This window comes from Sphaerodactylus townsendi, linkage group LG10 (assembly GCF_021028975.2).
Source record: "Sphaerodactylus townsendi isolate TG3544 linkage group LG10, MPM_Stown_v2.3, whole genome shotgun sequence".
Lineage (NCBI taxonomy): Eukaryota > Metazoa > Chordata > Lepidosauria > Squamata > Sphaerodactylidae > Sphaerodactylus > Sphaerodactylus townsendi.
The window spans coordinates 21,064,141-21,080,215 of record NC_059434.1 but is presented as its reverse complement, the minus strand read 5'-3'; positions in this window follow the sequence as shown (position 1 = coordinate 21,080,215).

Below are 16,075 nucleotides of genomic sequence, written 5' to 3'. Positions count from 1 at the left end.
CTGAGCTGATCCTGGTGGTGCCCGTCGAGGAGAGGGATGACTCCTCTGAGCTGTTCATCCCGGAGACTAACAGAATGCTGGATGAAGAAGAAAAAGAAGAAGAGTTTGGATTTATATCCCCCCTTTCTCTCCTGTAAGAGGCTCAAAGGGGCTTATAATCTCCTTGCCCTTCCCCCCTCTCAACAAACACCCTGTGAGGTAGGTGGGGCTCAGAGAGCTCTGAGAAGCTGTGACTAGCCCAAGATCACCCAGCTGGCATGTGTGGGAGTGTACAGGCTAATCTGAATTCTCCAGATAAGCTACCACAGCTCAGGCAGCAGAGCTGGGAATCAAACCCGGTTCCTCCAGATTAGATACATGAGCTCATAACCTCCTACGCCACTGCGTAGGAACTAGGTGGGGATGTGGAGGGGACACCATCTTTCTTCCTGGGCCTTCCAGAGCCCAGCCCTCCGAGGGGACTCAGGAGTGGAGGCTAGAGTTGGAGGAGGAATGTCATGCCCCCACAGACCCTTTAAGATTTAGTTTCCCCACAATTAGTATGGGTTTAGCTATGTTTTGTACAGTATTCAGTGGGAGGGAACCGAATTTAGTTCTGTCCCTTTAAGAAGCCCTAGGGCTGGTGTTCTATGGCAGTTATTACCCAGCAACCCGTTTGGTTTTGGCAGTTAGGTGCCAACGGAAGCTGGGTGACAGCAACAAGTTAGACAGTCCAAGATGTTATAGACTCTCAGTATTTAAGTTAAACAGTCAAAGATGTTATAGATTCACAGTATAGATGTTATAGTCTCACAGTATTTACGTCAATAAATTCCAGACTCCAGAAAGTTTCTGCAACAAAGTAACATTTATTTAGTTAGACCCGGGAGGAGTCAGGGTCTGTCAACATTGTTACAATTAAAGCTTTAAGTATTGAACTGTTAACTGAATCAGTGAGTCTTACATTCTGCTTTGGCCGGGTGCAGGGCACCTAAATAACCACCTGGGGAGCAGAACAAAGTTTAACTTTGAATGTTTCCAGCTTCCTAAAAGGCCTAATTCGAAAGTTTCAGTTTCTGGTCAGAGAAGCAAGGCAGGGAGCCTTTGCAGTAAAGGAACAAAGAAAGTCTGCCTCGCAACAGTAAGAGATTGGTTCCTATAAGCCCTAAAGTAGCTGGGCATAGGAAAATTAAGAACATAAGAACATAAGAACATAAGAACAAGCCAGCTGGATCAGACCAGAGTCCATCTAGTCCAGCTCTCTGCTACTCGCAGTGGCCCACCAGGTGCCTTTGGGAGTTCACATGTAGGATGTGAAAGCAATGGCCTTCTGTGGCTGTTGCTCCCCGAAAGCACCTGGATTCTGTTAAGGCATTTGCAATCTCAGATCAAAGAGGATCAAGATTGGTAGCCATAAATCGACTTCTCTCCTCCATAAATCTGTCCAAGCCCCTTTTAAAGCTATCCAGGTTAGTGGCCATCACCACCTCCTGTGGCAGCATATTCCATAAAACACCAATCACATCGCTATATGTTGAAGAAGTGTTTCCTTTATTAGTTCCTGTAATTCTTCCCCCCCAGCATTTTTCAATGAATGCCCCCCCTGGTTCTAGGTATTGTTAGGAGAAAGAGAGAAAATTCTCTGTTGTCAACATTTTCTACCCCATGCATAATTCTTTATAGGACTTCAATCATATCCCCCCCCTCAGACGTCTCCTCTCCAAACTAAAGAGTCCCAAACGCTGCAGCCTTTTCCTCATAAGGAAGGTGCTGCAGTCCCTCAATCATCCTCGTCAGCCTCTTTCTCTGCATCTCTTCTTTTTTTTTTTTTTCTATCTCTTTCAATATCCTTTTGAGATGTGGGCTACCTCAGAACTGAACACAGTACTCCAAGTGCGCGTCGCGACCACAGCTTTATTATAAGGGCATGACAATCTTTGCAGCTTTTTATTCCCTACCCTCTTCCTAATTATCCCCAGCATAGAGTTTTTGCCTTTTTTCACAGCTGCCATACATTGAGTTGATATTTCCATGGGAACTATCAACTAAGACGCCTAAATCCCTTTCCTGGTCTGTGACTGATAGCACTGACCCCTGTAGCATGTATGTGAAGTTTGGATTTTTTGCCCCTATGTGCATCACTTTGCATTTTGCTACATTGAACTGCATTTTGCCATTTCTTAGCCCACTCACCCTAATTCTATCATCAAGGTCCGCTTGGAGCTCCTCGCAATCCTTTGTGGTTCTCACCACCCTACATAATTTGGTATCATCTGCAAACTTGGCCACCACGCTACCCACCCCTACTTCCAGGTCATTTATGAATAGGTTAAAGAGCACTGGTCCCACACGGATCCTTGGGGGACACCACTCCCTACATCTCTCCATTGTGAGAATTTCCCATTTACACCCACTCTTTGCTTCCTGTTTCTCAACCAGTTTTTAATCCATAGGAGGACTTCCCCTCTTATTCCTTCATTGCTGAGTTTTCTCAATAGTCTCTGGTGAGGAACTTTGTCAAAAGCCTTTTGGAAATCCAAGTAGACAATGTCCACTGGTTCCCCCTTATCCACATGCCTGTTTACATCCTCAAAGAACTCTAGTAATTGAAGTTTTCTTTGCTAGGAGCACTGGCAGAAGAGAGAGATTGGTTCCTATAAGCCCTAAAGTAGCTGGGCATAGGAAAATTGAAGTCTTCTTTGCTAGGAGCACCGGCGGAAGAGAGAGTTTGGTTCCTACAGTTCTAAAGTAGCTACATAGAAAGTTGAAGTCTTTGCTAGGAGCACTGGCAGAGAGATGGTTCCCTATAAGCCCTAAAGTAGCTGGGCATAGGAAAATTGAAGTCTTCTTTGCTAGGAGCACCGGCTAGAGAGAGTTTGTTCCCACAGTTTCTCCTAAAGTAGCTGGGCATAGGAAAGTTGAAGTCTTCTTTGCTAGGAGCACCGGCAGAAGAGAGAGATTGGTTCCTACAAGCCCTAAAGTAGCTGGGCATAGGAAAGTTGAAGTCTTCTTTGCTAGGAGCACTGGCAGAAGAGAGAGATTGGTTCCTACAAGCCCTAAAGTAGCTGGGCATAGGAAAATTGAAGTCTTCTTTGCTAGGAGCACCGGCAATGCAAGAAACAGAAGAAACTCACTCAGAGACAACAAGCTCTATTTCACAAAGCAATACTAGAAATAAAAAGCCCACTACCAAAATGTTAGCATCTTTACAAGAGCAGGTGAATGTATTGCAGCTCAAATGCTCTAAGGCATGGCAAGACCTCCTAGCTATTTATCAATCTGGAAAATGCCTTGTACAAGAAGAAGAAATATTAAGTTGTAAGGAGACCTTACAACAACGGTACCTTTTATGGAAAGGTCAGCTAAGAGATAATGCATTCCCTCCTAGAGCGTATGAATACATCAGAAGCCTTGAATATCAAGACAAAGACGGAGAAGGATCAGAGAGAAAAGGCAAACTTCTTTAACAACATTATGTGTGGTTTATCCAGTAAGTTGCAGCGGGTGCAAGCAAATCAACAATCAGAGATCCAGCACGCACAAGAAGAACAATCCACCAAAACAACTGTAGACACTACATCCCTATTCAGAGGCATAGGAAGAGGAATGTCACCTCACATTCCAAGAAAGGTTACACCTGAAGTGCCAAGCAAGTGTGGCAGTAAATCTGCAACTAAAACCTCGTCTTCCCACACATCCCACAGAGCAAGAAGCACTAAGTCAGGCTCAAATTATATACAGTGCCTCTTGTCGCTCCCAAAGATTGGCTATGGAAATGAAGATCCTGGAAGCCAAAGCCGATGCAGCGGCAAGCGGCTGCAGGAAACAAGTAGATTTCTTTAAAACGAAAAGAAGAAATCATTGAAGAACAAGCCTTCATTTGAAAACCCAGGAAGCGGCCCGCCCAGGCACATTAATCGCTCCAGTTGAAAGCTCCAGGAAGAGGCTCGACAAGCAAAAGTAGAAGCAGCCTTTGTCAACACTAAAACAAAGAGCAAAGGCAGAAAAGCTGATAACGAGCTCAAGTTTTGGAGCAAGGCCTTAAAGAGAGTTTATTTACCTTCTCGGCCTGAGGAAATAGAGGAAGAAGACCCTATGATGAAGGTATCTTCCTATTTAATCCAACAGACATCCAACTTTCTGGAGAAGTGACTCAAGCTGATTCGAAGAATACAGAGCGACAGAACAGCTGGCAGCTACAGAATCAGCAGAAACTACATGTCCCAGATGTCCAGAGTGTAGCAATCCATGGTCCAGTTCCAACCACAGCATAGCATGGTTGCAATCCTAGTAGTGGTGAGTCAGCAGACAGTACCACAAAAGCTGATGCTGCTCCCAAGTAATCAACGTAAGCAAAAGTCAGTTTAGCAAAATGAACAGAATGAGGGAGGAAAACCTTTACAAATCCAGTTGGGATGCCCAATTTCTCGACTCTACAGTTTTTAGACAGGAGCAGAAGCTCCTGCCAAGACACAGTTGTACCTGGAGTATCAGCTTCACAGGTATACTCTAATCTCGCATCATCGGGCAACAAATCCCATTATGCAACCTGGACATCCCAAATTGGTCAGATGTTTTGAAAGCTACTCCTTTCCAAGAAAATCCCAGTGAAGAGATTTTTTAGCGGACAGAGGCATCTCAGAAGTTTTCTGATAAGCTTCAGAAGACTACTTTTACTTTGGAAAATTACATTCCAGAGAGCTTCCTCAAAGGACCTGGAAATCCTAGATGTCGAGGAAGAGCTGACCTTTGCTTATAGCTTGGTTGGGAAACAACATCGCCAGCCATTAATTTACAAGAAGAGTCTATGCAGCACACGAAGAAACCCGCTCACATGGCTTTTAGAACGAAAGCATGGAGTAGATTAGACGAAAGATATGGAGCATCTTCAGCAAAATAGAAGCTTCGCACTTCTACAAAGCGTTTTCTTAAAATCCTTTTTCCCCTAAACTTGGTAAAATGAAAGATTGCCGTAAGAAACTGTGGGATTTGACAGGATCTGCTTTCAGAGATGGAGTTCGTGCAAAAAAAAGGAAAACCCCGAGCTGCCAGGACTCTGCATGTTTCTGGGACTCTCAGCATTTGACTCAAAGAGAAGTTATCGACAAGTTGCCTCTTCCCCTGAAAGAGCACAATGGGTAAAGAAGTTTTTAATTACAAAGAGAACCTGATCAGCAAAGCTGTATCCACCATATTCATATCTTGTAAGATTCTTATATCAAGAATGGCTAAAGAAAGAAATGATCCTCAAACAGGATTCCCCTTCCTTTTGTACCCAAGGTAAGTTAGAGAAGAGAAGAAGTCATTCCAAGAGTTTAAAGCTGTAAAACCCTCAAGTTATGGTTAGGAAGACAGAGAGACAAATACAAACTCAGCTAAACAATTCAAGCTAAGCCATTGGAAATTATGTGTCCAAGTTCATAAGAAATTCTCGCACCAACCTCTCTTAAATGACTGCAAAGAGTTCAGAGAAATGCCTTATGAAGAGCTACTTGTCCTACATAAGGCAACAGAAAACTGTGTTTTAAATGTTGCTCTTCCAAGAACCATTGGGCCAAGTGAATGCAAAAGAAAGGTAGCGCCAAGAATGCTCCAGTGAACAGCATTGTTCAGCATTACATCGCGACAAAACCACTTTCCAAGTTACCAAAGAAAGAGACCAAAGAGGCAGGAAACCATCCCTGAGAAACCATCACAACCTAAAGGTGGACATTGTGAACGGGCAACAGCTTACACATTACGCACTATCACTTCATCGGCGCGATGGAACAAAAAAGATAATGCATTCTCGCCATCCGCCACGATTTGTCTCGCAGATGTTTACTCAAAAAAGCTTCACCACATCAAGCCCAACGTATGTATATGTGGCATTAGGACGATTAATAAAGCGCATATCACTTCATTAGCCACTCCAGAGTTCTTGGAGATGTTTAACATACACTACAGAAGAGATAGCAGAATATGTCATGACCACATGTAGTGGAAATCAAATCATGACAGGAAGAACAGCAATTCAGGATTTGTTCTGCAATCAACTGATGGGACAGAGCAATTTAAACTACCTACTCTCCTTTTGAATGTCAACATATTCCTAGTAAAGACTTAAAAGACAAATCCCAACAAGAAGCATCGCCACTACCATCACAAGCACCTGGAGTCCATAGCAGACAAGCGATACCAGAGCTTGACCCAAATGCTAAGATTCTGCTGCTTATCGGCACAGATTGTCCCAGAGGTGTTCAGTGAAGTCAAAGAGCAAGTAAAAGGTCCCCCAGGAAATGCCATATATTTGCTCAGAGGTGTTAGGGGCTGGGTAACTGGACCATTCTAGGCTCCAGTTTGTTTTCGAATCCACAAAAAGAATACTCTGAACATGCACACACCTTCTGTATGGGTTTTATGCGCAAAATGGACGTACCCAATAATAACAGATGTTAGACTGCCCAAATCACATTCAGATACAACATCATAGCATAGAAGAGTTGGGGTCATCAGTGTTTAAAATTACAGTCCATGATGACCAGCCAGCCTTGTCCATAGAAGACAAACGTTTCCTAGCCATAACGGAAAGAGAGTGTCAGCAGGATGAGCAAGGAAATTGATCGCGACCTTTACCCTTCAGCTAAGAACTCCAGAGACAAGTTACCATAAATAATCGTGGTCATGGCACTGCAACGCTTGGAAAGCACTCCAAAGAAACATGGGGAAAAAAAAAAACACAGTTAAAGGAGGACGCTATTGCCTTCATTAACAATTCATGATAGAGAAGGGCCATGCCGGTGCTCCTTTGGCTGAAGACTCACCCAAGAATGTTGGTATTTACCATTTTTTGGAGTCTATCACCTCCCCAGAAGCCACATAAGGTGTACGAGTGGTGTTTGATTCTAGTGCATTATTTTAGTGGCACATCTCTTAATAGAGTTCTGCTGACAGGACCGGATTTAATTAACAATCTTATTGGAGTAATTGCTGCGCTTTTAGAAAGGAAGCTGCTGCAATTATGGCAGATATCTAACAAATGTTCTATTCCTTTTGGGTCAGAAAAGACCATAGAAATTATCTTCGCTTTCTGTGCCTGCTAAGGATCCATATCAGATGCCAGAGGTGCAAGAGTATGGCAATGCGTGTTCATGTTTTTTGTAACAGCCCCTTCACCTTCAGCTATTGCAAACTATGGACTTAAGAACATCGCAAAACTCTTAGAGCAGCAATATGGATCAGAAGTGAGTCAATTTGTTCACAGCAGAGACTTTTATGTAGATGATGCTTTTAAAATCTACACCCACCCCTGAAGAAGCACCAATCTTCTGGGGACAATTCAGCATATGTTGGCCAACACCAACATAAGATCACACAAAAATTGTTTCCGGAAGAAGTCCGTAAGTGCCGCAAGCCTTTCCCGAAGAAGATAAAGTAAAAGGAAATAGAAACTTTAGAATTCAGGACAGGAGTCCTCAACAATACAGCGAAGTTTGGCTACTGTGCCAGCTGCCAAAAAGGATGAGCTTTACCCTTCAAGTCTTGTACCTCAAAAGAAGAGCTGCACTCGGTAGGAGGCATGCTATCCACAATCAACAGTACTTTCGATCCCCTTGGGGTTGCAGCACCAGTCATTATCCAAGGCAAATGCTTGCTGAGAGAGCCAACTCAGGACATTAAAGACTGGGATCAATCTTTGTCAGACCTTGAAAGGTCCAAAACAAACTCCTGGAGGCCCGTCCTTTCAGCTTCGAAATTAAGCCAGTGTCCTGCTGGAGTTATGTGCTCATTTCACTCCAGTTCAGAACATCTGCAACTCCATATATTTCTTTCAGATGCTTCCAGTTCAAGCTGACTGCTGCAGTGGCCTATCTTAGGAGTGATCCGAGGTGATCAAGTGTACTTAGGTTTTATTTTAGGTTAAGTTAGCACAGAGGCAGGGCCATACCATACCCTTCCTCGCTTTGAACTTTGTGTCATGAAAGCTAGCCACACAACTTTTAGAAATTATCCAAAGGGAATTGGACTTTGTCCTTTCAGGAAGTAGTGCTCTATACAGATAGCAAAGTAGTGCTAGGATATATTAACAATATGTCAGCATCTTAGGATTCTTTATCGTGATATGTGAGTAATAGAGCGGATCAAATACGTAAGATCACCATACACCTAAGTCAGTGGCAACACAGACAAACATGAAAGGAGAGACTCCGCTCTTTGTGAAGGTGGATATCGTCTTGTGGAAAACGTCCATTTTCTGCTACTTAATGACTTTAACCCTGATTTTAAGAATGAAGATGGAGATTCTTCTTTATTCAGAGTTCCTGAACGTTGAACTTCAGTGAACCACAAGCAGTTTGAATTCTGCAATCAAGATTGTTAGAAGTTTATAGTTATAGTTAGCATAGATGTTTACAGTTAGCATAGTGGATATTATGTATTAGTGATAGATAGTTATTAAGAGTAGCACAGTAAGAATAGTTAAGTATAGTTAATGGAAGTTGATAAAGGTAAAACTTCCAGAGGAAGTTTTAGGCGGGAGTGTCATGCCCCCACAGACCCTTTAAGATTTAGTTTCCCCACAGTTAGTATGGGTTTAGCTATGTTTTGTACAGTATTCAGTGGGAGGGAACCGAATTTAGTTCTGTCCCTTTAAGAAGCCCTAGGGCTGGTGTTCTATGGCAGTTATTACCCAGCAACCCGTTTGGTTTTGGCAGTTAGGTGCCAACGGAAGCTGGGTGACAGCAACAAGTTAGACAGTCCAAGATGTTATAGACTCTCAGTATTTAAGTTAAACAGTCAAAGATGTTATAGATTCACAGTATAGATGTTATAGTCTCACAGTATTTACGTCAATAAATTCCAGACTCCAGAAAGTTTCTGCAACAAAGTAACCTTTATTTAGTTAGACCCGGGAGGAGTCAGGGTCTGTCAACATTGTTACAATTAAAGCTTTAAGTATTGAACTGTTAACTGAATCAGTGAGTCTTACATTCTGCTTTGGCCGGGTGCAGGGCACCTAAATAACCACCTGGGGAGCAGAACAAGGAAGACATGGAGGTGCACTCCACGGTGCTACCATCTCAACCCCCTCTCCCTCAGGCACTTATTCCTCAGCCCTCTAGACACAGCGTGTCTATCCAGAGCTGCTCACAGAAGGTGGCTCCAGGTGTACCCAGAGTTGGTGGCCAGCACAGGTCCACTTTAACATCCGCAGCCTGGAAGCACTTCCAGGTGGCGGCAGATGATCCCCGCTATGCACAGTGCCAGCTGTGTAAGGCACAGACCAGTCGTGGAAGAGACTTGCGTCATCTCACAATGTCTGGGCTTCGGAATCATCTGAAGAAGCACTACCAGGGTGTGCTTCTTCAGGAGGAGGGAGAGGCTGGTCAGGTGGCCAGGAGGCCATCAGCCAGGCCTGAGGGGAGTGGTTCATCAACCTCCCTTCATGGTCTCCCTGGTGCACATCGTGCTCCGGCTCCGGTAGGTGAGTGACACCAAGCAACTCTCACAGACACTAGTGTGTCAAGGAGTGCGAGGAGGGTGATAGCACGTAGGACTGATCGCACCATTGGCCTGATGGTGGCCATAGATGCTCAGTCCTACAGAATAGTAGAGCACGTTGAGTTCCGCATGGTTCTCCAATCGCTTGCCGCATGGTACTCGCCTCCCTCTCGGATCCGGCTGAGAGACCATGTTGCCTGTGGTATACAGGTCTGTGAGCGCCTATGTGAAGGAACAATTGCCCCACGCTCATGGGAGAAGTGTGTATTTCACTATGGACATCTGAACCTGTAGGCATGCGGAGAGTGCCTACCTTGCGCTCACAGCACACTGGTGGCATCCCAATGAATTTCTGGGTTGGGGGAAGGGTTCCAGAGGCAGGCAGGGACAGGGCCGACGGACCGGCAGTCACTGTGCTTTGCTCCACGCTGAGGTTCTCAACAAGGCACATATGTCGGACAACATTGCTGCGGCTGTCCAACCACAGCTACAGGAGTGGGTAGGCAGGGACCTCACCATGAGCTACGTGGTGACTGACGGCACAGCAAACATGATGGCAGCAGCAAGAGAATTGGACAAAAGCATTGGGCCACACAATTACTGTGCAGCCCACCTTCTGCACCTCGTGTTGAAGGATGCCTTTTGAAGTGAAAGTGAAATTATAACAAGACAATACACTGTGATGTGAAGATATGTGCAGAGAAAGTAAGGGAATGTGCAAACACAGAGACACTCTCACCAAACTTGGTTTTTACAGCATGGAACCTGCCATCTCTAGACTCTTGAGAATTACGATTTTTTAAAAAGAAAAAGAACATTTCTAAAATGTTTCCATCGCATGTTTCCAAAGTCCCTTTAACTTACCTCCTGTGGTTGACATATGCTTCGCTATGTTCTTCCCTGGCACTCTTCCCTGGGCCCCAGCAATGCCAGGGGAAAGGAGACAACGGTCTCATAGCGTTCTTCACAGAGGGAGGAGGCACTTCTGCGTTACGCTGCAAGCAGGCAGAGAGCAAGCATTGCTTAACAACGCGACATCTAATAAGTAATGTAATGCTGCAAGGATCACAGAAGTTGGTCTCCAAAATGTCAATGCCCCTCCGCAGAAGGGTCTCTCAGGAGGCCAGATAATCAGCAGCTATTTTAAGTGCCTCAGTGGATGCTGACCTTGCCGGCGGCCATTTTAGGCTCAGAAAAAAGGCACGTAAACGAGCACTATGACCGATGGATCGTTTTCCCAGGCGAGGGAATTGTTTGTGCGCTTCGCAACCGAGGCTACGAGAACTGCTTCATCTAGGGCTTCCACCACCCAACCTAGAAGCAGTTTGGAACGCCCGACGGAGCGCGTCAGTCCCAGCAGCCAGCTATGGGTGGCAGGGTTACCAGTTTCGGCTGGACACGGTTCCTCGCGTAAGTGCCCCAGATCACTAAGTGCAAAAAGGGGCAAGAATGCTTCGCGCACGAGATGGCCAGACCCTCCTTCGAAGCAAGAGGACGCAGAGCTGCAGGAACACAAGGTTAACCCCCAAAGGGCTGAAGGAGAGAACTCCCCATTCCAAGACAGGGAACAAGGGCTTGCAGTCCTTCCCAATACACTGCAAGCTTCGAGTAGCATATTACCTTTGGATTTTGCTGAGCTAATCACAGAGTCTACTACTCAGCGCCTTTCGCAGGACCACCCACAAGCCTCCCCGGGTCCTAGCTCCTCACAACTGACCCCCAGGGTTCACAGAGGCAGCACGCCCTCCCTTGAGTATAAGGAGGACTCAGCAGACATTGGTGAAGGCAAGTGCACTGAAGAGGGTCCACATTTTTCCGATGAGGAGGAGCCAGTGACAGATTCCTCTGATCAAACGCCCAGGCTCTTTAAGACAGAGGATCTTAACCTCTTGATAACCAAGACCATTTTGGCGCTGGATCTTCAGGATCCAGCAGATGTGGAGGACCACTCAGGTTCCATTCCACTGAAACCCATTAAGGGATGCCCCAAGGGCAGTTCGGATTTTTTTTCCCTTAGAGGAGTCAGGTAAAATCGTTTTCCCCTTACCTCAGGCTTTTGAACAGAAAATCAAAAGGGAATGGACCAATCCAGGTACCAGTAAGGCAGCTCCCCCTCTGGCTAAGTAGTACTACGTAGTGCCTGAATATGTCAATCAGTTGCAGCAAGTGCCCCTAGTTGACGCCCCCATAGTGGAATTACATTCACGAGGATTGGTATTCAAGGACGGGGAGGGCACTATCAAGGACAATCTGGACAGGAGGAAAGATCTCACCAACAGAAGAGCACACGAATGGCTGACTCTGACTATGAAAGTCCTCATATCTGCTACTACCATCACCATAGTCTGGATTAAGAGAGCCACCATAGTATGGATTAAGAGAGTTATGGACTTCTTGGCTCCAGAGGATAGGGCTGCTAGGGAAGGCTTGGATAGGATTATGATATCAACATCTTCTCTTGCTGACTGTTCTTTGGACGCCTTTACAATTGCGGCAAGGTCCATGGCATGTTCTGTAGCCACCAGGCATGTGCTGTGGTTCAGACCATGGGCAGTCGATGTCTATTCCAAGACTGTTGTTGCCAGTTATGCATTTCAGGGTTGCAAGTTGTTTGGCAACAAGCTTGAGCAGATCCTAGTTGAAGGCAAAGATAAGAAGGCCCTCCTGAGGTTTGTGAGATCAGAGCGATTTGCACCTAAACGTAATTTTCGCACACAACATTCCCTCCCCCGGGTGCGATGGCAAGCACAACAATGGCAGTTTCAGGGCAGAAACAAGTGTAGGGGTGGTTACAGGCCCTTTCCTAGGTCTGATAGGAATGCCAAGCCAGACAAAAGTCAGCATTCCTGACTACCTAGAGTTTCCAGTGGGAGGCAGGTTGTCCCAGTATTAAACACATTGGGACATATCAATCATGGACAAGTGGACAAAGGAGATAATTTTCTCCGGTTATGTGCTGGAATTCCAAGAGTTTCCATGTCAACAATTCGTTCCATCGCCACTGAGCAACAATTCGACCAAGCGTCAAAGAACACTCAAGGTGGTTCATCACCTCATCAATATTCAGCCAACTGAACTGGTACCTCAGGAGCAAAGAAAAAGCGGAGTTTACTCTCGTCTTTTTATGGTTCCCAGAAGAACGGGGAATTACATAGCTATTCGCCACCACGGGCCTATGTCGAGGCGGTCAGAAAGAACGCTTCACACAAAAGCCGTTTCCGTTGGGACTTGATCCACAACCAGACATGGATGGTGGTGGTACACCCCTCCATAAAAGGAGCCGGTGACAACAGCTTAAGTGATAAAGCACCGAAGTGTGCCCTGGCCGGAAAGGTCCCGTTAAAAGGGATATGTTGGGATTTTAACAGAGGTTTCTGTCAGCGGCCAAGGTGCAAATACGAGCACGTCGGTTCGAGTTGCTCTGGCTCACATGTCAAGGCTCAATGCATGAGGGGAACCTCTCAGCAGCCCTTTTGTCAGGGCCGGAACCCTGGCTCCGGCCCCATCCGAAGAGACAACAGTAGCCTATTTCAAGACAACTATGAAACTTTATGGCAAAACATAAAAAAGAAATTGGAAAACTGGAAACAAATAAATTTATCATTACTAGGAAGGATGGCCCTAATAAAAATGTCAGTTCTGTCAAAATTCATATATCTGTTCAATAATCTTCTGATTGACATAAACAAAAAGTATTTAATGAAATGGGAAAAAGAGATTTCAAAATTCATCTGGAATGGTAAAAGACCTAGAATAAAGCGTTAATAGAGAAAAGAAACTGGTTGTTATGTGGTAAGGTCAGAATGGGCTGGACTAGACGCTGTCGTGACCACTCGATGGCTGGGACATCGAGGCATGGTCTGGAACGCTCTGCTGCCCCTGATGTGCAAGTCAGTACTGTGTTATGGACCCCCGAATGCTGTGGTCCTACAATTGGGAGAGAACAACATCCCTGCCAAGAAGGGTGTGGTGTTGGTGAACCAAATAAAAGCTGACCTAGAAGTTCTGCATTGGCGGTTGCCAAAGTCCAAATGGTTTTGGTCTTGTTTATTAGAATGAAGGACATGGAGGAAAGCTGTGTCCCCTGGCAAAGTTAACCGAGCCAAAGGGAAGGCTTGCCAGGCTGCGCCCTGGTGGTGGAGAGGGATATGGGCGGAGTAGTTATCACGCACGTTGACATATCCCATGAGCTAGAGGTGCTGTTTCAGCCTGATAGAGTTCACCTGTCCAAATGGGGAATGGACATTTGGCTACCTGCCATAAGACACGCTTTGTTGCAGTGGCTACACGGAATGCAATAAGTTGGTGATTCCGGGGTCAGCAAGCTGTGGCAGTTGGGGCATAGGAGCACATTCTTTCCGGGGAGGCAGAGCTTGCATGCCAGACCTTCCCACATTGGGGGCCTCAATAAGAGGTCTGAGATAGTGGAGAGCTTGATAGTGCATGCCTTTGGGCCATGCGGATACCTTGCTACCAGGCAAGAAGGGGTGCCACTAAATGGGTATGCGCTTAAGTCGCACCTAGTAACTTTCTGTTCCCTTGGGGGATGTGCCGGACAGTTGTTGCTGTCCGAAGGGCCGAAGGGGTCAGCTGTGGCTGCTTATACCAGGCTCAGCGTTTGCTGCCTGGGGTCAGGATGTGCTCCATTATGCTCGCCTAGCTTCCTAGGTTGCAGTTATATGTAATAAATTGGGCTGCGGCCAATTACATATTCCAACTGATCAGAGGTGTCTATGGTTAATGGAGCGAACCTCCGCGTATCTGTATGCAAAGCAGTATGCACTTAGCACTACTGTATCCCCTTGATTTCATTTTCAAAGAGCTGGCTTGCAAATACCATAAATACCGGTAATTTTAATTTTTTCTTTATTTTCCAGTTCACCCAGAAGCTTCTATACTCTATGAATATGATGTTGGCAGATATTTAAAACAACCACCTCAAAATGACGAGAAGTTTAAAGTTCTCAGTGAACCTTGGATTCCTCCAATTTCCTATAAGTACAGAAAGAAACTTGTCATTTCAACGCCATTGGATGGCACAATACAATTGGCTAGTTTACACAGATTTACAAGGTACACTTTGCAAAGTTTGTGTCCTGTTTGGAAGTGGTTTTGGTGGTCGTGGTCAACAACAACTTGGGGCTCCTGTCAAGAAACCGTTCACGAATTGGAAGCACGTGAAAGAAACATTTGAGAAACATGAAAAAGCAGAATATCACCAATTTGCTATTGAACAAGCTGAAGGATTTTTTTCTGTGATGTCAGGAAAAAATCAAAATGTCATTGAAGCAATCAGTACAGAAAATCGAAAAACTGCTCTAGAAAATCGTACGAAACTCACTGCCATAGTGGAAACAGTTATTCTGTGTGGTCATCAAGAAATTGCCTTGAGAGGTGACTGCAAAGATGAACCTATCGGACTCACCGAGCCTCTTCACAATGATGGCAATTTCAAAGCGCTTCTTCGGTATCGAGCCCGCTCTGGCGATGAAGGCTTTTTAAAGCCATTTGCAAACTCAGCCTTCAAATCATAGGTCTATGTACACATCTCCTTTTATTCAAAACAAAATTGCTGAATTATGTGGTAAACAGTGCAAGAAAGTGTAATCAGGAGAATAAAAAATAAAGGACCAGAGTATTTCTCAGTTTTGGAGGATGAAACACAAGACAGCTCAAGATAGCAACTTTGTTTTTGTGTGTACATTATTTAGACAGCTCTTGCAAACTGGAGCAATGCAGGGAGCAAAGTGCCAGGCCCAGCAAGTCACACCAAAGCCAAGAGGCTGAAGCGGCGGATTGAAATTGCGCCAGTGAACAGGAATCCAAAAATTTTAAGTAATTATTGTCCAAAATCAATTCAATCAAATTAATTAAAAATGTGTAGGAGGTCGTTGATCTGTTCGTGCCAAGAGCGTATCAAACAGTATCATTCGAATTTCCTCATGGGGGATGACTGTATGATGCTACATCTAATGTAACCAAAGTAGTTCCTTCCTGACATTGGAGACCCCCTAATTTATTACTAAGATCTGCTGAGTCCCTAATATATGAATATGGCTGAATGGCAAAAAAGTTTTTCATATGATTTGGCAGACCCTGAGCACATACTTAAAAGGGTACAGGTTGATGATACGGACACTCGTTCGTGTTTAGATAATGATTGGGTATCATACATGAACCATAAAATTAGAACTCATCAACATGCAACATCTTTCATATGATTTGGCAGACCCTGAGCGCATACTTAAAAGGGTACAGGTTGATGATACGGACACTCGTTCGCGTTTAGATAATGATTGGGTATCATACATGAACCGTAAAATTAGAACTCATCAACATGCAACATCTTTAATTGAATATGTTAAATTGAACAGAATTCCCAGGGGACTTAGTGTCCAAAAAGTGTCCAAAAAGGTCCCACTCTTAGTGTCCGAAAAGGTCCCAAAATTAGAACTCATCAACATGCAACATTTTTCATATGATTTGGCAGACCCTGAGCGCATACTTAAAAGGGTACAGGTTGATGATACGGACACTCGTTCGCGTTTAGATAATGATTGGGTATCATACATGAACCGTAAAATTAGAACTCATCAACATGCAACATCTTTAATTG